General features: G+C 41.1%; 1 protein-coding gene and 1 long non-coding RNA gene across 4 annotated transcripts in view; one reads left to right on the top strand and one right to left on the bottom strand.

Moving 5' to 3' along the window:
• Positions 1-12,403, top strand: part of LOC112546944 (uncharacterized) — an 87,672-nt gene extending 75,269 nt beyond the window's left edge. The window contains exon 3 of the long non-coding RNA XR_003090674.2: positions 12,284-12,403. This is a non-coding gene — a long non-coding RNA (uncharacterized LOC112546944). The remainder of the gene's footprint in view (positions 1-12,283) is intronic.
• MARCHF3 (membrane associated ring-CH-type finger 3) overlaps positions 1-26,255 on the bottom strand; it is a 135,467-nt gene that overhangs the window by 75,710 nt on the left and 33,502 nt on the right. The window contains exon 2 of one of the 3 annotated variants that reach the window (XM_075931922.1): positions 20,124-20,219. The exons of the other annotated variants lie outside the window; for them this stretch is intronic. The gene's annotated coding sequence lies outside the window, so the exon portion shown is untranslated. The remainder of the gene's footprint in view (positions 1-20,123; positions 20,220-26,255) is intronic. 3 annotated transcript variants of the gene reach the window in all.

Below are 26,255 nucleotides of genomic sequence, written 5' to 3'. Positions count from 1 at the left end.
AAATAAAAAATGAACCACTTTTAAAAAGTCCCATGGTTGAGAAATCAACACTAAACCAGAAGGGTAACTGAGCAGAAACAAGACCCAGCAACAGGCAGTGAGATATGCTCAGCAGCAAAGCATTTTTTTAATCAAGCACAACCCAAGAAAGGTAACACAAGCAAAAAGAGGAACAAACAAAAGTTTCCCAGCCTGGTGAACAATCCATCCCTCAGAAGGTAGGCAGGGACCCCCACCTTCCCCAAGCATACATCTCCTCTGGTGTCTCCAACAACTCTCCTTATAGCCCTCCCCTGAGCACAGATGGCTGAGGGGAGAGGAAAGGTGAGGTGCCAGGCATTTGTTCCACCAATTTAACATAGTCTGAGTTGATATTAAATTTTCATATTACTACTCTAAATGGTCATCACTGGCACAATGCCCTATACTGAGCTGCTCATTCCCTCCTGCCATGCCTCTTTTTTCCATCCTTGTAGACACCACCACCTTCTTCCCTGACACTCGGGCCCACAATCTGAGTAGTGTTAGGACATTTTCCTTTCTCTGTGAATATCTTGCCTTATATTCCATGTCTAAGATCAGCCTCTACATCCACCCAATTGAAGTTTCCATTCAAACCCTCATTATGCTGCATTTCTACTACTGCAACCTCTTCCTCTGCTGCTCCTAAGGAAAAGCTCCCTGGAAAAATGCACAAGATCACCCCTTGTCTTCCTTCAAATCTCCAATGACAACCTAGAAAATACCTACAATAGTTAGGCAGTTGAAATAAAATCTTGGCTCTACTGAAGTCCAAGGGATGTATGCTACTGATTTCCATGGGATCAGGATATCACTGTCAGTGTTCTGAGAATACTTCATATCCTACTGACCCAAATCAGCTCAATGTTGTCATTTGCTCCCTGTTAGGCTGTGTCTAGACTGGCCAGTTTTTCCAGAAAATCAGCCGCTTTTCCAGAAAAAACTTGCCAGCTGTCTACACTGGCCGCTTAAATTTCTGCAAAAACACTGACTTCCTACTGTAAGAAATCAGTGCTTTTTGCGGAAATACTTTCTGCTCCCATTCGGGCAAAAGTCCCTTTTGCGCAAAAGGGCCAATGTAGACAGCTCAGATTTGTTTCGCACAAAAAAGCCCCGATTGCAAAAATGGTGATCGGGGCTTTTTTGCACTAAAGCGCGTCTAGATTGGCCACGAACGCTTTTCCACAAAAGTGCTTTTGCGGAAAAGTGTCCATGCCAATCTAGATGCTCTTTTCTGAAAACGCTTTTTAACGGAAAACTTTTCCGTTAAAAGCATTTCCGGAAAATCATGCCAGTCTAGACGTAGCCTTAATGTATTGTAGTCTCTTGTCTGCTTTAGATGATAAAGGGAAGGAACTATCTAGTGTTATGTTTATATGGTACTTAGCCCAATAATGTTGTACACTGTAATACAAATACTAATAATTTTAAAATTAGAGTTTCATCACCTAACCTCAGGTGGCACGTACTAGCTCTCAACTAGATGAATCAAGTAAACTGTCTTCATTTGGTTGCCATACTATATTGTGTGTCAAAATCATAGAATACTAGAACTGGAAGGGACCTTGAGTATTTTAAAATCTGGAGTGCATATGTATTTACAAAGTAGAAAAACTAACAAACCCTTAAAATCTCTGAGCTAAACGCAGACTCTGCCACAGGTTACTTGTACCAACCATGAGGCAGATACCACATTTTAAAAACCTATTTGTATTGTGGGGGAATGCCACAATTGGCTACCATGTCTCCATACTAAACGAGTGACCTGCACTAAAAATTCAGCTAACAGTTTGGCTGATCGTGTAAGAGATTACATAAAATCCAGCTCTGTGCTCCCTTGCTGTATGGACTCTACAATAACTTCAGCAGTAGTGAAACTGTGGCGATGAGCGTTTTAGAGAGAGTTCAAACCAAGAGCAAAAACATGTTTTAAATCCAGTAAAGTAACCAGGTGCCACTGAAAGATTAGATACAGTGAAATGGTGGGTCTGCATCCCCTACAGTGATACATACCTCCCAAAGGATGCGGAGCACATTTAAAGAAATTTGAAGTCAGCAACCCCCATCCCTGTTCTCATTGAGGTTAATGGGAGTTTTGACTTTGGTTTCTAAGGGGCAAATTCCTACTGCCAGGTTAAAAATCTCAGCTGCATGGTCAATGTCAACTTTGCTCTTTCTATGGGTACTAAGATTACAATGGAGAATTTTATCCAGATTGTCTAAAAACCAGCACCAATTTGATCTCAATTAATGTAGAAACAGCACTTCCTTCTCCCCTCTCCCCCTCAAAAGGCACAGTGACAATGATAACAAGCAGTTTGTTCACAGCCCTGCATACAGGAAGTCAGCATTTACTACAACAGTATTTCTACATTTGATAATAATAAAAAGGAACTTATCATTGCTTCAGACACACATCTGCATGAATAAAAAGAACTGCTTGTTCTCAAAATATACTGGGTCATACAGCACGAGTCACAGGGCTCCCAAAAAGGCTGACAAAGCTTAAATTTAATAAAATAAAAGATAGACATACAATTTTCCTTAATAGTCAATTCTTCAGCATTCAGGCCAATAGCTCCAAAGGTGGATACAAAAAGCAAGGTATTTAAATGCTTAACAAAAGGCACAGTCATCTGAGTGTTGAGTATCCACAGCTCTCCTCTTTCATTGGATTGTACTACTGCGTTTCAAGAGACTCTTCTAATAATGTCTTCTGGGAAATTGAAATGACAATAGCTGCTGTACACGTGTATCATTTTCTCGGTTCTCAAACACAGCTGTCTACATGAGACAGGATTACAAGATAAATAACTTGTTGAGAATATAACCATATTGAAATGGTCAAGGAGGAAGCCAAAGAGATTTGCCAGAGACTTGGCTTTACATGCTGATCCTTTGAGGGGTCTCCTAACTAGTTTGCCTAGATAATCACACACTGATAAAAATAAGTTACTGAATAAGAATCTCTACCTTTTGACTTCTATTTGTCTTCTGGCCTGGTTCAGGTGAAGAATTCCCCATTGGATAAGGGTGGCAGGGACTTTTCTTTGAAAAAAGCTAAGAGGTGACTATCATGATCTAAAGATGCCTACATAGGAAGAAAGGATCTGATTTTATGGGACCCCTTCATCTAGCAAATAATGGCCTAACAAATCCAGTTGCTGGAAGTTAGAGAGAACGATTCAAATGAAAAACACTAACAGTTGTAAAGCCGACAGAACCAGGTCATAGGCAGGTGGGATTGAACTAGGGACATAATAATGTAGTCGATTAACTGATAAGCAAAAGCTTATCGGTTAATCCTATAGACTACACACCTCCCCCCGCCCCCCCATCAGTAAATATGTTAGCAGGCTGGCCAGCAGCCCGGCTCAGTCCCAGCTTGCACCAGGTCCAGGACCTACCCCTGCTGAGACTCTGCAATTGAAGTGTATTAGGAGCCAGGTGCGCAGGCAGCCCGGTTCAGTCCTGGACTGCGCTGGGTCTGGGATCTACCCCTGCTATGGCTCTGCATTTAAAGCATATCACGAGCCAGGTGGGCAGGCAGCCCAGCTCAGTTGTGGCTCGTGTTGGGTCCGGGAGCTCAGACCTGCCCCCCTCCAGACAGGGGCTGTTGCCACCCCGCCTGTATCAGAGGCAGCAAAGTGGGGAGGCAAGCAGCCGGTCTGCAAGGGGAGCTGTTTTATAAACTGGTTCCCTCAGAGACCAGCTCCTGCCTGGCACCTCTGACTCAGAAGCAGCAGCGTGGAGTGGAGGGGGCTCCTCAGGAGTGGAACCTGAGTGCACTGGCTGCTGGCCTCACCCCCGGGAATATAGAATAGTTGAGTAACCAATAAGAATTCATGGGGTTGATCGACTATTCAATTAACCGATATTTAACATCCCTAGATTGAACCCATTAAGCAGACATCACTCTTGGTCTCAGCATCTTTGGCTTACACCGTAAAGGTAGCTCATCCTTAGAACAGATTGCATCACTGGAAGTTTTTAAATGAAGATGAGATTGCTTTCTAAAAAGACTGCTCCAGTTCAGTCACAAGTTACTGTGCTTGCAATTGTTCATTTATGTAGCAGGGGAAAATAATTCCCTCCTCTGCAGGAATTACTAGGTGAGATTCTGTGGCCTCTTTTCTGCAGTCAGTCAAACCAGTTGATCTGTGTAATTACTTTTGGCTTGAAATATCTATATTTTCCAGTGAAACCAAAACTTTGGGTGGATTGAACCGGCTCCCTTGGCACAAGATTTCAGCATGGATTACTCACCACACAGAAAAGTGAAATATCAACTATTTTCTAGAAAAATGTTTTGGTAATGATGCTCTGGGAAAAGGTGTGAAAAAAACAAGACTGAGGTCAGCAATTCCAGAATAAGACTTCAAGTCTCGGTACTGAATGTTTTATTGTGACTTGGATCTATTAATAGAACAGCATATTCATAAAATGGGTATTTTACCCTAATAAACTGATAAAATATTTAAGGATAAATGCTAAGTTTGCCTTGCTTTTTACCTGCTTACTTATCTTTAGGATTTTAGAACTCTATAAACACATAATACAAAATTAAAATCTGATTATTATCTGTGTTTACAAATTATATCAAAAAGTTTCAGTGCTAGAATTCTTAGTCGAACATAGCTCACGTAAATGACAGAGGTACACATTTTGGATGTTCTCTTAGCAGCTTCTTTTTCAAAACACATTCTGCTTTACCAGCAGAATGAGAGCACTGAATAATATAGCGTTAGAGGGGATGGAGACTATACAATAGAAAAACACTCAGGTATTCAGACTATATTGGGAACATCTCAGGGGAAGTGCTGCACCCTACTTACAGCTGCATGCAAATGTTTTTTATTTTTGTTGTGTATTTGTTATAAATGGCTTCTCTGAAAAGCTTGCAGGTGAGCTACTTTGGACTTTCCAGAGAATTACATTTTGTTTGCAACTGAAGATTGCTGAGAGCCAGACCTGGATAAAAGCCCTTCTGGGTACTGCTTTCTTAATCAGTGGATTCCAAAGTGATTAGGCAAAGTTCTAAACCAACTTAATTTTGTGAAAAGCCAAAATACCAAATATCCAATGAATTGTTGAAAGAAAAAAAGAGAAATTAAAATCAGTAGAGTCAGTGTGTATTTCTATTTGTTAGAGCAGTGTGGGGGGAAAAAAAAGGACATTGTGCCATGAAATTTTTTTGTATAAAATTTCTTCATTTTGCTTTGTGTGATTTTATACTCCTGATATTTCACTTTTCTGTTAAGGTTGCAGGTATTTGTTCTTAAATATGGTTAGTGGTGAAAGAGAAGTGCAGATCGTACAACTTCACGCTGACGCGAAACAGCCATCTCTGACTTTTCTTTCTTTGAGAGGCAATAGCTGCCAATTGGAGAGGATAGCAGTAGATTTTCTCATCTGGTGAGGAGGAGAGAAGAAAGAAGGCATTTGATTTGGTTTGCTACTTTCATCTGGCCTTCTTGGGTGGATGACAGGCCCCCCAAGGAATGTTTGGGGACCTATCTTCTCCAGCCCTACCACACAGGTTTGAGAAATGAATCAAAGTGGCTTCTCTTGATCATCCTCAACACATGGAATAGGCTTAACTAATATGGAGTAGGCTTAGCCTGGGTGGACTACAGAAATACCAGGTGACAAAAGACAAGTCAAAATTGGAAAAGCTCCTTGAAAAGCTGAATTTAAAATTATTGCTGACATTCATAAAACAAAATGTTTCTTGTCCAAGTTGTTTTTCTGTGAATTCTGTGAAATGTGTTTCGATACAACGTCATTGAACTAAAAATCAAGTAGAGTGTGGATTTTTTCCAGAATGTTAAGTCTGTATGTGAGAAACTCACTGCTTTCAAAGGATTCCTTTGCAGCTGCACAGGCAGGGAAAGTCAATGCAGTTTGTGATCTTAAGACAGTGTTTTTCACAGTGGCCACTTGAATTTAGCCACACCTAAGTTTGAGGTGTGGGCCACACGTAAGTTTGAGGTGTGGGAAGCAGCAAGATCTGAGCCATGCTGCTTCCCATGACACCCCTTGGCTGCAAATAGCCATCCACAGCCAACAAAAGCCGCGAGGCTCTGTGGCTGGTAAGTAAACAAACTGGAGCTGCCTGGTAGCAGCTCTCTCAGGGTGGGTCCACGGACCACTTTGAGAAACACTGCCCTAAGAGAATCTCTGCGCCAGAATATAAAAGTCTCCCTAATAATTTAGTAATGACTTTCAGCTGACCTAATCTCATATGTACCCAAACTCACTACTGTTATGATCTGTATCTATAAAGGTATCACATAATATTCATTTGGAAAAATAGTAACTCACCTGATCATTAGTATCTGTGCATAATGTATGTATGGTCAACCCACAAAATTATGCAGATGTGCTGAAATTCTAACTAATCTAAAATGTATGTTGAGGAGGAGGAGTTGATAAACAGGTTCTCCCCAAAGGAAGAAGGCCAACACCTTAAACTTAGGTGTGGCCAAATTCAAGCGGTTATTCACCTGGTCAGAAGTTTAGAAGAAAACATTTTAAAGGTTTCCAGGATCATAAAGGCAGCAGAAACAATCCCTTGTGTAGCCTTCATCTGAGGAAGTACAGAAAACTGTGGAGATCCAGACTAAAAGTTAGGCCTTGTTTCCATTAGCAAGTCACAGCACTGTAAATCAGTTCCCAGCACTGTAACTCCTGAGGTGTCCACACTGGCAAGACGCTTCCCATGCACTAACTCCACAGTTGCTGTGCTCCAGATCAACCACCTTTGACAACAGGTCTGTGTCTAGACTGGCCAGTTTTTCCAGAAAATCAGCCGTTTTTCCCGAAAAACTTGCCAGCTGTCTACACTGGCCACTTAAATTTCCGCAAAAGCACTGACTTCCTACTGTAAGAAATCAGGGCTTCTTGCAGAAATACTATTCTGCTCCCATTCAGACAAAAGTCCCTTTTGCACAAAGCTTTTGTGCAAAAGGGCCAGTGTAGACAGCTCAGATTTGTTTTCCGCAAGAAAGCCCCAATCGCGAAAATGGCGATCGAGACTTTTTTGCGGAAAAGCGCGTCTAGATTGGCACAGACGCTTTTCTGCAAAAAGTGCTTTTGCGGAAAAGCGTCCATGCCAATCTAGACGCTCTGTTCCGAAAATGCTTTTAACGGAAAACTTTTCCATTAAAAGCATTTCTGGAAAACCATGCCAGTCTAGACGTAGCCTAGGTGTATAGCTTTCTGCACAGTGGCCACAGTGCTGCTGTACTAGCGTGGACACGTCGATTGTTTGCTGCGTTGTAACTGGCCTCTGGAAATGTCCCATAATTCAGGGGCCATTTCTGCCCACTGTTGTGAACTCACTTGCTGCCAGTTTCAGACAGTCTGCATGTTGTGCTGATCTGCTCTGGGACACAGAGCAAATCATTCAGGTGGAAGGCTCCTACTGGTGACCACAGAAGCATGTGAGAGAGATTGTTGTGCCCAGATGAGCTCATTAACCCCTTTCCTGGCTAGAGTGAGAACCAGCCCACTATACTACTTAAAATCTGTTACAGTGCTTGACAAAACTGCTAAGGATACCCATATAAAGCATTATGGTACCCCTCTGAGCCAGTAGGAACTCTGCTGCAGCTGCATAACAGCTTCCCAATACATCAGCCTGTCCGCCTTGCCAGGGCCTCCTAGCACAAACCTTACTGAGCAGGTAACAATCCATTAATTCCAGCCACTAGGTTCTACACAGGTCTGCAATGCACAGTCCCTATAATCACACATTCACAGAAGATATTAACTTCACTGCTCTTTAAAAAACAAACAAAAACAATGCAACCAACACACATTGGGGAGGAGCCTCATGCACCCTGTCTGAATCCCAGCCGCCTGCAGTGGCAATCCATGGGTGATGACACCACCTCCCTTCCTTCACACACGCAAGCTCCCTGCTTGGTGTCATGATGACTACCTGCACAGCCATGCCAGGGGAGGGAAGAACGTAAGAGACCGAGGGGGAAGGGAGATAGGGAGTTAGTCCCACTGAAGCTATGTGGCTCCCAGGGCAGCTGTCTGGAAATAAGATGGCAGCACAATACCAGATATGCTCCACAATAGCAACAGAGCCTGGGAGGACAGTAGCAGTAGCAAGATCAAACTCTTCACATGTTTATCCTGCACTTGGGCATGAGGCTGGGCATGGGCAAGCCAGTATACAGTCCCCCAAACAAACAAGGAAAAAGCCACCCCTCTCAGACCTCTCCCTCCCTCTACATTGTTTGAAAATCCCTCTACTAGTGCATAGGCCACAGCTGTTTGGTATTTGCCTACATGCCATATTTCTCAATCTGGTCTTCCCACTTGACATTCTAAGTTCTACAATTGTAACAAATTGCAGTTCCTGTCCTACAAAGTCACTATATGCCCATTCATAGTAGGTCTCTGTTTTTGCCACAAAAAGTTTAATGAAGCTTCCAACCTGCTAATATTTCATATTTCCCTTTCTACTTCTCAGCAACAGTTTCTTTTTCTCCCAAGTAAGATGGTAGATAGCATGTCACTAGCTTTTTCCTTTAGTTAATCCTTTTTCTATTCCCAAAAAGTTTGAAAAGGACAATGGCATAGATTCAAAATAGGTTGCTGTTTTTAAAACACAGTCAACATGTTTAGTCTTTGACAATTGAAGTCATTCAGAGCTAATCGAGATCAGACCTTAGTCTGGATTTGATCTTTCTTATCCTAACCTCAACTAGATGGAACCCATGCTAGCCTCTTGTATAGCCTGTTAAACTAGTGGAGGTAAAAAGCCAATAAAACCACCAAAACATTTTTCCTTATCTTTTATAGTATTTTCCATACTGTTTAAATACATTAAAACACCTTAAAATACCATATTGTGCTTCAAAACTTCACTCTCCTCATGCTCTTACTCTTCCCAATCACCCAGGAAAATGCAGAGCTTGTTATTTTTGTTTAATATTCTATACTGCAGACAGATTTCTCAGGTACAATCTGGGCCCATTGTGGTAGATGCTTTATGTCACAAAGGTGAATGCCTGAGGGGTACAAGTGCCTAACCATGAAAAAAGTATAAGTTATTTAAATTGTATACTAGCTCTTCACTGTTTGTTTTTTAAATAAATCTCCCAGTCTTTATAAGTGAGGTACTGCGAGCCAAAACAAAGTGAATGAAAGAGTTTTCATTGCCACCTGGAGCATGTCAGCTACTTAGGCTTGTCTACATAAATTTCACTTCTTAGTAAGTTAACGTAGAAAAATAGTTTACGCATTGGGAGTACAGTCTTAATTTACTTCCCCATCTACTTTCTTGCTTTAAATCTAGCAGGTGAGCCAGCATGCATGCTGGTAACTTATATGAAATATGTACAGCTGCATGACCTAGATGCCAAGCTATGAAGCGTATATTCCAGCAACAGACTGGATCTTTGCTGAGCTGATATTTTGTTGCATCTGTTGTGACCGTCTCAGAAGCTACTGCATTTCCATTGTGTTAAGGAACAGCTTTGTCTTCACAAATATTTATTCTTGGACTAAACAAAATTGCTTTTTTGTGTGTAAGAGCATATGGACCTGCTTAAACTTCCCAAAGAGTCCCATTCTCTCTCAGATTGGCTTGAGGCAGAAACAGCATCAGGAAGCTGGTTTCAGCTACCTGACTTTGAGGATTAGTCTGTGCTGTCCTCAGCTGCTGTGGCAGAAAATGCCTATGCCAGCTTTACACCAGTAGGTCTTTTGCCTGGGTAATGCCCTGTGGCAGCCAGAGTCTGGCCCTTCCATACTGCCTGAGCATCAGAAAGGGACAGGATCCCAGTTAGAATCTGGTTCCAGTCTTCTGTACAACCTTAAAATGAGTTTCCATGTGACCTTTTTCAAAAGATATACATGAAACTACAGATGTTAGAATGCTGATCTCAGGTGTCTGAATAGAAACCACAGCACCCTATATCCCATCTGTAAAAGGTAGGCTGAGTCATTTGCTTGATGGGACGCTCCCTCATTTCAATGGCAAAGGAAGCAATGGTGAAAATTCAATTACAGGGAACTCTTCTTTCCAAGTCACTACTGATGCAATTCGTTCTCACTGCACTCAAGCAGCATCTTGCCTTCTAGGTCTTGGCTACTGATTAACAAAAATCAGTGAATTTTGCATAAGAAAAGGGGTGTGAATCTTGGTGTTGTGCCCAACCTTCAATTTAGATCATTCCTTTTCACCAACCATAATGTTACTGGATCTTAAAATGCATATTAATATTCTTAATTATTTCCTGTCCCAGACAGCTGAGTTCTGTTGCAGTGTGCGGATAGACAGTTCATATGTTTCAGAAGTGATGACCAAATTTCAACAACAAGCAATTCTAACACAATATTTTGTAAAGATGAAAAGGTACTATATAAATGTCAAAACTAAAAGAACAGGGATTCTGCCTTTACTTTTAGTGGCTGTCTGTGCTGTTCAGTTCTTTGAGAGATAAAGACTGACACGTCTCTAATACACTGTTGACATGGTTTGGTTTGCTAAACATGCATGAGATTTTTCTTTTTCTGCTTGTAACAGGGCAATGCTTAGCAACTGGCAACACTTAATTCAAAGGGGGCAATGGGAACAGGAGCCAAACTGTTGCATCACTAATCAGCAGGTCAAGAACAGGTGATACATGCCTTTCCTTACCAGGGGATAGCTATCACACACATTCTTCATCAGTACATGAAAGGTAAAAATACTTAAAATAGCAAAATGTAATAATCAAGGCTTGAAAAAGGTTCCCAAATCCTCTATCCCTGAGAAGTAAATCCACAAACTAGAGTTAAAAATATCTGTGCTGCCATGACCACAACACGATCTCCCCACCGCCCCCGTCTTTAATTTAAAGGAATAAAATCATGGTATATTTGTAGCATGCTGTATTTAATTGCAACAGTGCCAATGAGCTTTATATATATAAAATTTACTCCAGCTGCATTGCTTTTCTCACTTTCTTTCCCCCCTGTTTTCTTTTATGGTGTGTCTTTCCCTGAGTTGTCTTAGTGTGCTTACTGTTGCCTTCTATTTTTCCTCAGATTTTGTTTTCTCCTTCCTACACTCTTTTCTTTACTCTTTCAGTACCAAATTTTCTTTGCTAATATATTCCATTCCATAAATCTCTCCCCCCCGACCCAGTACCAGCCTCACACTAAACTCTCTCCACAACATACCCCACATATACTTTATGAATAAGGTTTTTGAAATTGTGACCTCTGATAACCAGAGAATGAAATGTACCACCTAAAAATTGAGAAAATCATAAAATACTAGAATTGGAAGGGACCTCAACTGACTATACGATAAGCATTTGCTTATCCGATAGTCGACTAGTCCTTAACATCCCTACTGGGGATTCCATCTTATCAGCCTCCAGTTAGGTTTCTGATACAAAATATGGTAATATTCTCTTCATCCAGTATATTACACTAGCTGTTGTAAGAGAGCATTTTCTTTCTGTCTCTTTTCCAGCTTCAGGATCTTCTGGCTGCTATAAGAGTGGGTGGACTGGTTTCCACTACTTCATTCTTCTCTAGGCCTCTGTTTTTTAATCATCTTCCCCAGTGAATACTTCCTGTTTCTACTCTTCTGCTGAACATAGCTTAAGCTAAGCTGTGATCAGAGGGAGCAGCAGAAACTGGAATGCCCAAGCTTCTTGTCTGTTTTATTGCTTCCCACATACTGCTATGACTCTGAATAGCAGCAGTATATTATTTTCAGGATCCAGGTCAGTTCTCACTCTAGTGTAGCTTTGAAAAGCTCTGAGCAGGATTAGTGCACTCTGGAGCCATCTGCAGAATTAGGAAGACAGTATTCTCTTCACATTTAGAAGGCTTCCTTTGCAACCACAAGGAATGGAAACCATTTTTTAAAAAATAAAAGCTTAGATTCTGCAGAACAGGAGGATGCACACACAGGAAAAACTACAAATGAATGGATTTTTTAATCATTGCCAATAATGAAAAAGTAATAAGACTTTCAATAAACATATGCATCTCCCATCACCACAGTCACTTCTTCCTAAAGTCCTCAAATTGAAAGCCTAATATCTTGGATACATAATCATTTATGGGGATAGGGGTTTAAAGGAAACCTAACTTGCAAATGAAAAAAAAAAGGGGGGGGGGGTATTTGTACACTTTTTTGGCCATATTTTCCACATACTCAGAAAGCCTGAAAGGGTGTGGTTTGTTTTTTGGGGTTGGTTTTACAAACTACAGACATTTTACTTCTCTATTTTTGCAACAGGACTATCTGAAGATCTGGAGAACTGGCAGAAATGTAGCACACAGAAACCTGAGCAAGTGAGAGAAATGGGAATTTTGGTCAGAATGGCAAAAACATTGAAATAGAGATTGACAAATCCCAAAAGCAATAAAATGTTTCATTTTTTTTAAAAAAAATGGACATATGAATGAAGTGCTTTCTTTATGAAATACTCATTCCCGCAAACTGAGGGAGGAAGGGCTAAAACTACTCTCATTCTGAGTTCTAGAATGAGTCCTCCGACAAAACTAGGACAAGACGAGATTTCGTACTGTAAACAAAGCAGCAGACGTTTTATATAATCTTTCATGTGCTTTTAAGCATGCAGAAGGAAAAATGGGTATAACTCTTCCCCCGATGCCAATTTTGGAGATCACTTTAAATACTACATTTGTACATCTGGAATACTTAACTTGTCAGCATATACTTAGAATCCAGTATCTCCAGCCAAATCCATTATAGTTCTCAATTTCTCATACAATTTTTTTAAATGAATGGGGACCAGCACAAAGAACAATCCCATCACTACTTTGGCTGTTACACAGCCTTAACCTTTTCATATTTCTTTGCAGACAAATAAGCTAATGCATGCTGTATTTCAGTGTAAGTTATTTTTGCATCAACTGTGAAAAAAATAAAATTAAAACGTATTTTCTTCTAGTCAGGGAACAAAACAAAGGAATAGTGGCCTGAATCTTTGTGCATGTTTAGAGTTGGTATGAACTACAGAACGAACAATTGTACTTTGTTGGAAGTTTAATCTAGTCTTCAAATTTGTAGTCCCCCCATCCTCCACCCCCAGTCTCACCATGTTCCCATTCATCTCCAGGGATTCTATTGCCCCTTTCTGTTAGCATTAAAAGGAGTCAAGGAAATTCTATTATACTTTTTAGTGATAGATTCTGTGTAATGAAATGGGCAGGGACTATGCAGGAGGTTATGGAGCCAACGTATTGAAGGACCTCAGATAGGCAGGATAAGGCCTTTTCTACACTTGCGAGTTTTGTTGCCAAAAAAAACACTTTTCTGGCCACAAAATCCAGAGAGCGCCCATACTGTGATGCAACAAAAGTCGCACCACACAAAAAACTTTTTGGTGACAAAAAACTTGCATCTCCTCACGAGACTTTTGTCTCATGCCCTCCCTTCACCATCAGCAATCATGATGCGTGTATGACAGTAGGTTTTCTGTCAAGTTTATTGACCTCCAGCATGTTTCCCCACAATGTCTGATTAGACACTCTGGCCAGCACTTTAAACTCTGTTGATCTGCAGCCATATACACAGATAGAATCTTCTACTTGCAATCCCCAGGAACTTTAAAAATCCATTTTCTGGTGTCTGGCTCATTGTATAGTTGTCCTCATGGCATCTTCTCAGGGCACTGGGGTGGGGGATGGCTATCATTCAAAACACTCTCCTGCTTTGGAAAAAAAAACTTTAAAAACAACAAATAGACTAGTAGCACCTTAAAGACTAACAAAACATGTAGATGACACAACCTGCTTTTGTGGGCACAACCCACTTCTTCAGATGACAAGAGTATTAGAAACCCAGATCAGAGCTTTTGAATCTATCAGTGTGCAGAGTGAAGAACTGATGCAACTACAGCTGTGAGTGACCCATCAGAACTGGGACACGTGGCCACATTTCTCGAGCTCTCTGAGAGAAGGGGTATGAGCTAGACACTCCACAATGCAGAGCCAAGATAAGCAACTCCAGCAGGTGTACCAAAAGGAGGAAAATAGACGATTTGGTACTGCACCCACAATATGCCATTTTTATAAAGACCTGGACGCAATCCTGCGTGGGGACCCCATGTCCCATAGCACAGAGTCAGAAACACTTATCCTGAAGACAGAAGTTATGAACGATGTGGTGGAAGCGGACGAAAGGTTAGGCTCAATCCAGTGACTATCAGTGAGCAATAGTGATAGAAATGTAGCCGTGTTAGTCTGGGATAGTTGAAGCAAAATGCAGGACAATGTAGCACTTTAAAGACTAACAAGATGGTTTATTAGATGATGAGCTTTCAAGTGGGTCTGGCCCACGAAAGCTCATCATCTAATAAACCATCTTGTTAGTCTTTAAAGTGCTACATTGTCCTGCATTTTGCTTTATCAGTGAGCAAGGAATCATTCACAAGTCCCAATGTTTGTGAGGACTCTTGGCAACCGTATGTGGAGCATGAAGGGAGAGAAAAGAAACAGGGCAAGTTGCTATGCAGGTGAGGGTGGGGAAGAGAGGTTGGCAGCCTTGCAGGGCAGTAAGTTGCTCCAGTGAAGCCAGGGGAGAGGAGGTGGAGGCATGCTAGGTGGTAAGTTGCTGTGTATTGCCGTGGGGACGGGTGGGCAGCTTGGGAAGTTGCTCTTGCTGTCGGGGGCAAAAGTGATCCTCCAAAAATCCAGCCTGTCAGTCACACCTTCATCAGCTTGCTTTTAACCATCATATGGCATCAGCTTAGCCTGTTGAACTGCTCCTTTTGGCTGTCCAGGTGCCCATGTAAGGCTTCATGAGCCAGGGCTCTAAGGGGTAACCAAGTCACCTAGGATCACGATGGGTATTTCCACATCCCCTACTGTAGTTTTCTGGCCTGGAAAGAAAGTCCTAGCATTCATCTTTCTGTACAGGCCCACTGGTCCTGAAGATGCATGCATAATGCACCTTTCCAGACCACCCTGCATTTATGTCTGTGCAATGTCCACGGTGATCCACAAGCACTTGAAACACCATGGAGAAGTAACCCTTACAACTGATGTACACTGAGGCAAGATGCGGTGGTACTACAATGGGAATGTGTGTGCCATTGATTGCCCTGCCAGTTTGGAAAGCCCCGATGGTAGAAACTTCCCCACTCTAAACCGATTTGCAACTGAATAACAGCAATCCAGTCTCACCAGCTTCCCTAAAGCAATGGCAACACACTCATCTACCAAGGAAGCAGCTCACATTTGGGTGTCCTTCTGCCTCCATTCAGGGGTCGGCACAGCACACAGCTCTAAGAAGGTTGCTTTATGCATCTGAAAGTTCTGTAGCCACTAGTCTTCATCCCACATCTGCATGACAGTGCAATCCCACCTCAGTGCTGGTTTTACAGCTGCTCTGTTGTGCACAGCTGATCTGACAGCCCAATGCAAAGCCAGTTAGGTGCTGTCCCTGTCACTCACAGTGTCATCCCAATCAGAGTCTTCATCCTCTGCTATTAACTGCGTAAGTAGCTCTGCTGCAGTGCGTGATCCTAAGTACATTGAACACAACATGGGAAAGAACTGTGGGATCTGTGATTTTTCACAGCAGATGCTGGAGTCTGCAGGAAGGAGTGTTATCTGAGTGGCGCAGGAGGGCTGGGAAGCAAAGAGGTGGCTAACAGGACAGTTTTCATGTTCCCAGAATACATAGTGCTACATTGTGCATTCCCACACAGTGACTGAAGGGGACGTCAGGCACTGTGGGATGCTTACCCACATTGCTTTTCTCTCTGTTGACAGGGGTGCTAACAATGTGACCATGAAATATTAACAACAGGAGGCAGAAAAACAGGTTTGACCAGTTTTCAGTGCATGTTGACAACACTTTAGTCACCAAATCTTTCCAGACTAGCCTTCAACTAGTTATTTTGTTTGTTTTAAAAGAGCATTTTCAATCAGAATTCAGGTATCTGGTTTTCCATGTGTTGACTTGGGTAAGTTAGTTACATCAATATTCAGAAGTGACCTCTGATTTGAGTGCCTCCACTTTTAGGTGCCCATTTTAAGGCATCTTGACATCTACAGCTCTAAAGGTTATAGGGCACTCTGAAAAAACAGAGTGAATATATTCCACTCGATCCATGGGGATGAGGGAAAGTTTAACTTGGGATGTTAAAATGCACTTATTTAGGTAAACATGTAACTAATGAAATTTTCAGTAGTAATATGTTTACACACGGGGAGGGAGGGGCGGCGCACACGGGGAGTCAGCTTTTAAGTTGTTCCCCCGCACTTATCAGCTCCCACAAAGATGCTGTCCCCTCTCCCCCTGGCTTTTATGCCAACTCCCTGTGAGTACAGGCTCCCTCGGAGCCACCTGCCCTGCTCCCTCAGATACAGAAGCAGCAGCTGGATGGAGAGGAAGAGAACCAGTAATCACAGGAAAAAGCCTTAAAAGCCTGCCCCACGTACTGTTCAAGCATGATAGAGACAGGCAGCCACAGGGAGTGGGTCCTGCATGTAACCATGAAGATGAACTGATGAGCCAAGGCTCATCAGTTAACCGTGCACATGTTTACACTTTCATATCTCTAAGTTCAATCCACTGCTCATGCCACTGCTTCCTGTCCTGATAGAAGAGATCTGTAGAAGAGTACAGGCAGTCCCCGAGTTACGCGGATCCGCCTTACGTTGGATCCGCAGTTACAAACGGGGTTTGCTCCGCGTCTCCCTAGTCTGCTGGAAACCAGCAGACTAGGGAGACGGGGAACAAAGCCTCGGAGGACGCCGGCAGCGGGACAGCCGCGGCGCGTCTGGGCTGTCCCGCTGCCCCCGTGCTCCGTGGCTTTGCTCCAAACGCCTGTGGTACAGCAGCTGGGGCACTGCCAGTTGGTCCCGTAGCGCCGCTCTGGGCGCTACTGGACCAACCCGGCAGCACCCCAGCTGCTCTGCCCCAGGCATCCTGATTCAGCCACTGCTGGTCAGTTTCAGCAGCAGCTGAATCAAGACTCCTGGGGCAGAACAGCTTGGGTGCTGCTGGGTTGGTCCAGTAGCGCCGAGGAGCCGCACTACTGGAGCAACCCAGCAGCACCCCAGCTGCTCTGCCCCAGGCGTCCCCAAGTCAGCCGCTGCTGAAACTGACCAGCGCTGACTACAGGAAGCCCGAGGCAGAGTTGCTCTGCCCCGGGCTTCCTAGAATCAGCCGCTGATCAGTTTCAGCAGCAGCTGACTTGGGGGCGCCTGGGGTTCTTAAGTTGAATCTGTATGTAAGAACTGGCATCCAGATTCAGCCTGTTGAAACTGATCAGCGGCTGATTCCAGGAAGCCCGGAGCAGAGCAACTCTGCCTCGGGCTTCCTGTAGTCAGCCGCTGGTCAGTTTCATCAGCGGCTGAATCTGGATGCCAGTTCCGACTTACATACAGATTCAACTTAAGAACAAACCTACAGTCCCTATCTTGTACGTAACCCGGGGACTGCCTGTAGAGTGGGATCAGGTGGGGGGAGGGTAAAGTCTGTCACTGTTGACTTTAATCCATCTAATGGAAGCAGAGACACAGGTAAGGGGAGAAATGAAGTTGCTGGGAAAACTAATGGTGAGAAAAAGTCTAATACTGTCAGGCAAAAATAAGCCTACCTTCTTGTACAAAGGGAAGAAGAATTTAATCCTCGAAGGGATGGAATTTTAAAGGTTTGGTTCTGTTTGTTACTTGTTACTTATAAACAGCTGTGGCCAGAAAGGCCTTTTACATTTTGTTTCTCAGCCCTGCACCTCCAGGCACCAGCAGATACTCAAAACTGGGAGGTACCTAAAATAAAATATCACTTTTGAACATTTTGGTCTTAACCTATCTATGCTTCATTTTACACATCCTTCACTTGGTCTAATATGTAGCTCTCTCTCAATGGTAGTCAGAAGCTTACAAAAATTCCTGCTTGATATATTAATATTGTGAAGTTTTGTTTCTCTCTGAATACGAAACTGCTATGTCACTAGCAGCTTCGGATAGTATTACACTTTGCTCAAGATAAGATGCTTACCAAAGCCAAAAAAAAGAAGAAAAGACTGGCTCAAACGCAGGTATAGCAATATCTACAATCTACCAAAAACCTAGGCTTCAAATACTTATACTGAACAAACACAACTGGGCTAACTTATATCCCTAACCTTGAGCACAACCTAGACAGACAAATTAATCCAAATGATCTAAAAGCAGCTATTTATGAATAGCCTGACAAAGTAAACATGTTAGTAATTGTCCTTCTTCCCTCATTCCCAATATGGTTACTTTGGTCAATGTGAAATATTTTTTACTCTGCTACATCTGAGTAAATAAATAATTCAGTACGGACAATCTTCTACAGATACTGAACTCTGAAATTTGATCCTATAAATAAGTTTAGTTCTTGTACATTTTGATTGATTGGTGGGTTTGCATTTCTACAGGCAACACATCTTAATTTTTTTTTAAAGTATGAAGACCATATTCTGCCTTTGATACATGCATATAATTCACTGACTGACAGGATTTGTTCTATGGACAGAGAACAGGACATGGCTTCCAGTTCAACGGTGGCTGGTTTGTTGAAATGATTTTTTGTTTGGCTTTCAAAAAGCAACCTACCAGGACAAAATTTACACTTCAAGCAAGTCAAGTTAAACAGAAATTTTAAAGCCTCTTGTTTCTGAAAGCAGAGATAGGCAGCTATAATCCACACCTGGATCTCAACTTGACCCAAATTTGCAAGGGGGGGTGTGTGCGCAAGAGGTCAGGCTTAGAGTTTTGATTTGGTCCTATTTTTACTCTTCATATTAAATACAGACTAAGCAACTCAACAGATGCTATGAATATCAGTAAATGGGAGCTTGCTAAATATGGAAATTGTTAACTATAAAAACTAAATGAACCAACGTTGCATTAACCATGACATGGCACAGATTCATCTTGGCTTCCTCCTTTTGGTCTGAGTGAAGGATTTGGCCAGTCATACTGTTCAAGCAAACTAAACCATAAAAAACAAGACAGAGGGGGAAAATACTATTGGCATGAAAATGCTGTTGGCAATAGCAAGCATTCTCAGATGTAATTTTAAACAGCCTCTGTACTACTGCCTAAGCTTTCTTATATTAATATAGTATAAGCTTGCACTTCTTAAATAAAAAAAATTAACAGCACTGACAGCTCCTTCTATTATTGTTTCTTTCCCCTGTATTCATTAGCTCTGTCTCATTTTCCTTTTCAAGTATATTCCCCTGTGACAAAATGTTTAGTACTGTACATTATCAATACACCAGGCTAACATACCACCCATAAGATTCTTCAATATACTAACTTCCATTCAGAATTGATTGCAGATCATGTCAATGGTGTTCCTCCCCCTCACCCCACACCACATAGCATACAGAGAAGCTACATATTTCATTTATGGTACAAACAACTGATGGTTCTAGAAAAAAAAACATTTACTAGTCAAAAAAAGATAAAGGAATCTTGCACTTTTACTAACACCTACAAAACAATAATGAAACTGTTCAAATCTTATTACTGCACCAGACTAGAAAGTCAATACAAGCACACAATTATTTTTAACACTGGGGGTTGCACAAGGTTAATTACTCTATTTGGGCTTTTTTGGTATAGATCTACTATGGAACTTTCAGTCAAAGATCCATGACCAAATGCTACCACCTCTTCACTTAATCAGTCAAATGTGGGCCAGAGATTAGTTTTTAAACTGAAATTCTAATTTAAGAATTTACAAGCAATACTATATTTCTGATTCCGTATACAATTCAAAGTTTCCATACAACTCTGCTGTTCTCTTGAATACCGGTTGTGAATCGTGTAGTATGCACTGAATACTCCTGGATAGAAAATACATTTGCACCCACAAATCTTTTATATTTTTGTTCAGGTCTCCTAAAATTTTGGCTAGTAAACACCTCCTTTTTTTTTGATGCTCCAGCATGCACCATCTCAATTAAGTGATATGCCATGACAGGACCATAACATTGTTTTGAAGGGATCGGTTAAATTATTCTTTTTAAAAAAATGCATTTTTCAAGTGTATTAGTTTACCCCATAAACAAAAAGATAGTCTTTGAAAATATGCCAGATATTGTTCTTTTACTTACCTGACCCCGTGCATACTAGCTCCAGTGGGGACAATGGATTTGTTCATTTGGATGTATTTAACAGTATGTCCATCTGGAGCTCATCTTGGACATATGCTAAAAGGAAATATAGTAAAACCTACAAATTAGGACCAAAGTCCTATATACAAAATATTCTCAAACTAGAGCTTTCTGTTTATCCAACACAGCTTGAGAAAACAGCATATGTCTAAATGCTTATCCAACAACATTTCCTCCCTTCTAGTAATAAAATCTATAAATCCAACTGAGTAAGAGACTGCAGAGTATGTGTAGTTCTGAGGCAGAACTCAAACCTGCTAGTCACTTGTGCAGTCTCTTGCCAAAACTTCCATGACTCGAGCCCTGCAAATCCACAGGTATCTGCTTTACATCCGCTGGTATCCTCATTCACAGAGGGGAAGGAATGCAGAGATCTACAGTTCATTTTTGTGAATGTGAAGGATGCAGATACAAGTGTTGTATCAAAAGCCCTGCAAATTTGCAGATATCTACTTTATATCTGCGGGTATCGACATCCACTGATGTCTGTGGGTATATCTGCAGCTCATTTTTGCAGATATAGATACAAGGTTTGTACCTGCACAGGGCTCCATCCATGGCTATGAAACCTTCTCTTCTAACAGACTAAATTCTTGCTATAAGTGAAACAGTTTTCACAGGTTTTTTTTTTTAATGTTTTTATTTTTTTTAAGAGAACTTTATTATCCATTTAGCAGCTGAATAGCAACCCTTTATGCTGGACAAAATGAGTTAGATCTATGAACCTAATAATTGAAGAAAGTAAAATTTGCAGGTAAGCAAGCATATATATATATTTTTTTCTATTCTTCAGTTCCATTAAGGTCCAACAGATCCTACAGCAGAATTCTATCAGCAGCATACAAGGAAAAAAAAGAAACAGTTTTGCCTAATATAGAATGTAAACTGAAAAATTCTTAATGTAGATAATTTCTGACTTGCCGAGGAACTAACAAGTGCAACACTGTGCTCTTGAACCCAAAGTTTTATGAAGGAAATAATATACTGATGATGAGGTGCCACTCTGCAGTGTTGTTTTTGAGTGTCTCTATGTACGTCCACACCAGTGGCTGCTACTTCTCATGGGAATGTTGTCTGAGTGCAGACGACAAGATCTTTGATACCTTGAATATAAACCAACTGATCTGCCAATCAAAGGCCTTGAAAAAAATGTCCATCCTTCCTGCCAGCTAACAGAGCACCAATCATGAACTTTATACTTCAGTTTTATGCAGGTTTTTTTTTAGCACTGTGGAGACCCAAGGATGTACCAGAACTTTGGGGTACCACGGCTTGGGAAAAGGGTACCATTGTCTGCTGTAATTTACTGGACATATAGCTGACTTTATAGCTGAATGCTGCATTCATCTTGAGAGCCTCTTTGTCAGCATGAAAAATGCTGTAGTAGGGCTCTACAGACAGCTTCTAATTCCAGCATTCATCTGACTGACATGAAATTACTGGAGTTAGAAGTGAGATGTACTAGTAGCATGTGATGTTAGAAGCCCTGAGGTGGTGGTGAATGCCAAAGATGATAGAGTGAGAAGATAGGGAGACAAAAGAAAAATGAGAGAGAAAACATGTAACAAGATAAGGCGAACATCTAAGAAAAGCAAGACAATGACATTTTACTCAACCAGCAGCAGTGTCTCAGCAGAAAAGAATGGCTTTCAAAAGGCCAAATCAGACATCAGGAAATGGTGCGAATAACTGGGAGAAGAAATGACTTTTTGAAGGTAACAATATAAATTGAGACCTGATCTAGTTTTGAAACTGGCCTCTGTTTCGTCATTGTTGAGCCAATGACTGCGTCAGGTCTGTCTGAAATTAAACTTGATTATGCAGCCACATTATGCAAAAATTCAGTGATACAGCAGAGGGTTTCTTTGGACCCATCCTTATATATACACACCAAACCAATTTCACATGAAAGGAGGACATAAGTAAGGACAAGCAGTTGGTTTCTTAGACCACACGCTCTCTCAAATGCATAACAGTGGGCAACTTATCCATCTTCAAAGGCCTCGTTGCTAGTGAGCATACAACATGTCAGTGCTTAACTTGTGTAGGTACATCATATACTCTGTCAAAATAAGAGTTTGCAAAGTTACCCAGAGAATCTGTCCCAGCCACCACTGAAATCAATGGCAAAACTAACTGTGAGGCTCAGACTCCAAATGTCCACTGACTCTTCAATAAAATGGAAAAAGCAAGTTTCCACAAAAACAGTTTTATTGGGTGCTGACAGTGCTTAATACTCCAATTTCCATTCTAATCCTTCCTTTTAAATTACTCATACTTCCTTTTCTGTTTAAAGTTTCTGTGCTTGTGTTCATGTTAGTCTTTTCCTTGGGGAAGTCTGAACCAATTTTAAGTTTCAAAAACTGAAAAATTCGGAGGAAAAAAAAAATCTTAGTTTAGTTACTGCATTAGACCGCACTTTGTGATCCGTTTCACTGTTGCCAATTTTGCTGGTGAGATGTTTGGGGATCTTGTACACAGAAGAGAAAAAGATACATTTTAAAATAGTTTCCTATTTGTAAACTCACAAAAATTGAAAGGATGCTCAAGGGCAGAAGCAGCATTTGCATCCATTGCTAACTCATTTTTTTAAGAGACAATGTTTCCAAACGTTACTGTAAAGGACAAGTTTCCCAAAGCCAGTGGGTTTCTTACCCCACTTTAAAGGTCTGTGTCTAGTTCTTTGGGCAGTTGCCCAAATGTAAAAGAGCGTGGAACTGCTACAGAGGAGGAAAAACAATTTTTAATATACCATCTGGATCACAAACACACACTGCTCACGTAACAAGGCACTATGTATTGTTGACATTTGTATTCTAATACACTGCTGCCGAAACACACACATGAAACTTTGGGGAAAACATTTTTTTTATAAGGAACAACACAAGTAGTCCTGTGGCACCTTAGAAACTCTGGTCACTCACTGAAGTGTCACTTCTCTGATAATTTCCTGGGCACAAGACCATAACAGAGAAGTTCCGATGTGTGAATTTGTTAATCTCCAGGAAACGACTACATCTTAAAATTCCTTTTGAAATAAAGAGCTCCTCCTTATCAGCTGTGCAAACTCTCAGGAAGCAGTGGACCTCTGGGAGAGCAACCCTGCTCTAGGTCAGCTAGATGCAATTAACTGATAGTAAGGACTCTGCTGCACAAAGGCTCAATCCTGAGAAGAGCTAAGAATCCACAATTCACACTAAAGTTAACCGACATTGCAGGTACTCTGCACCGCTCTCAGAACAGTATTTTAACTTAAGTCTGGTTTTCACAATTTATTAGTATGGAATCACTTTGTCTCCAATTATTCTAGCCAGAAACACAGGTGCAAAAACTATTTTTAGTATGTTACCTTACAGACAATTTGAGAAGTTGAAATGACTGTACACACTGTTAATTTCTTAGGATTGATTAAAATATTGTTTACTACATTAAACAAAAAGGAAAAGCTGTGACTTCAAGATCTGATCACCTATGCACAGGAATTAACAACTCTCACAGGAAATAGTTGTGAAAATCTAATCTTAGCCTTTTGCATTATTACACTGGAAAGCACTCTGACACAAATCAATAGTGCCCATTTCAATGTACTGCATTGTTTTATTTTTGAGAGGTAACGCTACGTTCCTGCAAAGTTGTGTGTCATTATAGGAGCTGACTCAGTCAACATAATTCAAAGCACAGATTACAAATTAGGAAGAATTAAAGCAATTCTTTTTGTAGCAAGAACGATTACTGAGCCCATAGAGTATCTTAAAACACAATATACTGTTAGTGCATACGAGACATGTCTTTTTCCCATATCCTGCTCCTATTTTGAATTCTTTAATTTTTCCAAATTTTTAGATGGCATGAGCAGGTTTTTCCATCTCCAGAGCTTAATCATTTTTTGGCATTCCCTCTTGTGTTTTTTTTTTTTTAAATAAAGTAAAGGAAAAGCCATGAAAAGTAGCATATTAGGTCAGAATCGGAGAACACCAATTCTGTTTCAAGAGGTTTGTTATCTGTGATTTATTATCTGACATTGTAATGAGTAACAATGCATACGCAGGCCGTTACCAGCTCTGAAACTGCATTTTGTTCTCGTATTTAAAAAACTAGCAGCATTTTAAAAGATGACATTACTGCATGCAAAATTACAACAGAACTACTACTAAATTACTTCTGTATTTGATTAAGTATTAATGTCAATAGAATCATAGAATACTAGGGCTGGAAGGGACCTCAAGAGGTTATCGAGTCCAGTCCCCTGCCCCCATGGCAGGATCAAATACTGTCTAGACCATCCCTGATAGACATTTATCTAACCTACTCTTAAATATCTCCAGGGATGGGGATTCCACAACCTCCCTGGGCAATTTATTCCAGTGTTTGACCACCCTGACTTTTTCCTAATGTCCAACCTAAACCTCCCTTGCTGCAGTTTAAGCCCATTGCTTCTTGTTCTATCCTCAGAGGCCAAGATGAACACGTTTTCTTCCTCCTCCTTATGACATCCTTTTAGATACCTGAAAACGGCTATCATGTCCCCCCACCAGTCTTCTCTTTTCTAAACTAAACAAACCCAATTCTTTCAGCCTTCCTTCATAGGTCATGTATTCTAGACCTTTAATCATTCTTGTTGCTCTTCTCTGGACCCTCTCCAATTTCTCCACTTCTTTCTTGAAATGTGGTGCCCAGAACTGGACACAATATTCCAGCTGAGGCCTAACCAGCGCAGAGTAGAATGGAAGAATGACTTCTCGTGTCTTGCTCACAACACACCTGTTAATGCATCCCAGAACCATGTTTGCTTTTTTTGCAACAGCATCACGCTGCTGACTCATATTCAGCTTGTGGTCCACTATAACCCCTAAATACCTTCTTGCCGTACTCCTTCCTAGACAGTTGCTTCCCATTCTGTACGTGTGAAACTGATTGTTCCTTCCTAAGTGGACTATGATTTTTCTGCTTAGTCTAGCTGACCTAATAAAGAGATTGGAAAGCACCTAAAAGATAAGCCGAGGGTAGGAACCATACAAGTAAGGTAGTCCAGATAATGATTAGGCACATCTAGGCAATATTTCATGTTACTTCCATGGTATAGGTTAGTTAGTTTTTATTAAGTTACATTATAGTGAAGTGTGGAGTATGCATTAGTTAAATGACTAATTTCTTTTTATAGGATGACTTTTCTGAGGAGAAATACATGAACTACTCCCAGTTATTCTGCAAACTTGTCATTATCAGTTCTCTTTTGCAGGAATACTGGCAGAGTTACATCTTCAACAGGGATTTGAATGAGGAGGGTTTAGGACCCTTTTGTGAATGATCTTTCCATGTATGGCATCATAGAAGAGGACCTAGAAATTGAAAGGCTGATGTAAAACAATAAAAAAAATGAAGATAAGTCAGGAGAAAGAGGCTTTGATGGCAGCTTAAACTTGATTCAGTGGAGGAATTCAAGGAGTGAGGTGCAAGATCAAAGCAACATGTAGGGTCTGGGAAAACAGAATAAGGTAGAGTAATCAATATGGAAACAAAAAGACTACATCTACACTACGAGTTCTCAGCAAAAATATGCTAATGAGGGACTAATTTGCATGTGTTATGAGTTCATTTGCATATTTTCTGACAATCCATTTTTGCGCAAAAAGAAAACATCCACACTGCTTGTTTTTGCGCAAAAACGTAAAAGCAGAAAATATGCAAGTGAGATTGCGACATGCAAATTAGTCCCTCATTAGTATATTTTTTTGCTGAGAAAATCTCGTAGTGTAGACTTAGCCAAAGGGAGTGAGCAAGCATTTTAACTGAAGGGTAAGAAAGAAAATGAGGAGTCTTAGGCTACATCTAGACTCCAAGCTTCTTTCGCAAGATATCCTCCGGAAAAGCTTTTTTTGAAAGAGCATCTACACAGCAAAAGCGTAATGAAAAAACGATGTGCTTTTTCCAAAGATAGCGTCCACACTGATTGGACGCTATCTCGCATTTCAGTTGTGATTACTGTGGGCGGAGTGGCCACCAGGGCACCTGTGCTTTTTCCTGGAGGCCTCTTCTTTCAAAAAAACCCATTATCTTCTGCATTCACACATG

The sequence above is a fragment of the Pelodiscus sinensis genome, chromosome 6 (assembly GCF_049634645.1).
Source record: "Pelodiscus sinensis isolate JC-2024 chromosome 6, ASM4963464v1, whole genome shotgun sequence".
NCBI classification, from domain to species: domain Eukaryota; kingdom Metazoa; phylum Chordata; order Testudines; family Trionychidae; genus Pelodiscus; species Pelodiscus sinensis.
Note: the sequence above shows the minus strand (reverse complement) of the source record. Positions and strands in the feature narration are given on the sequence as shown.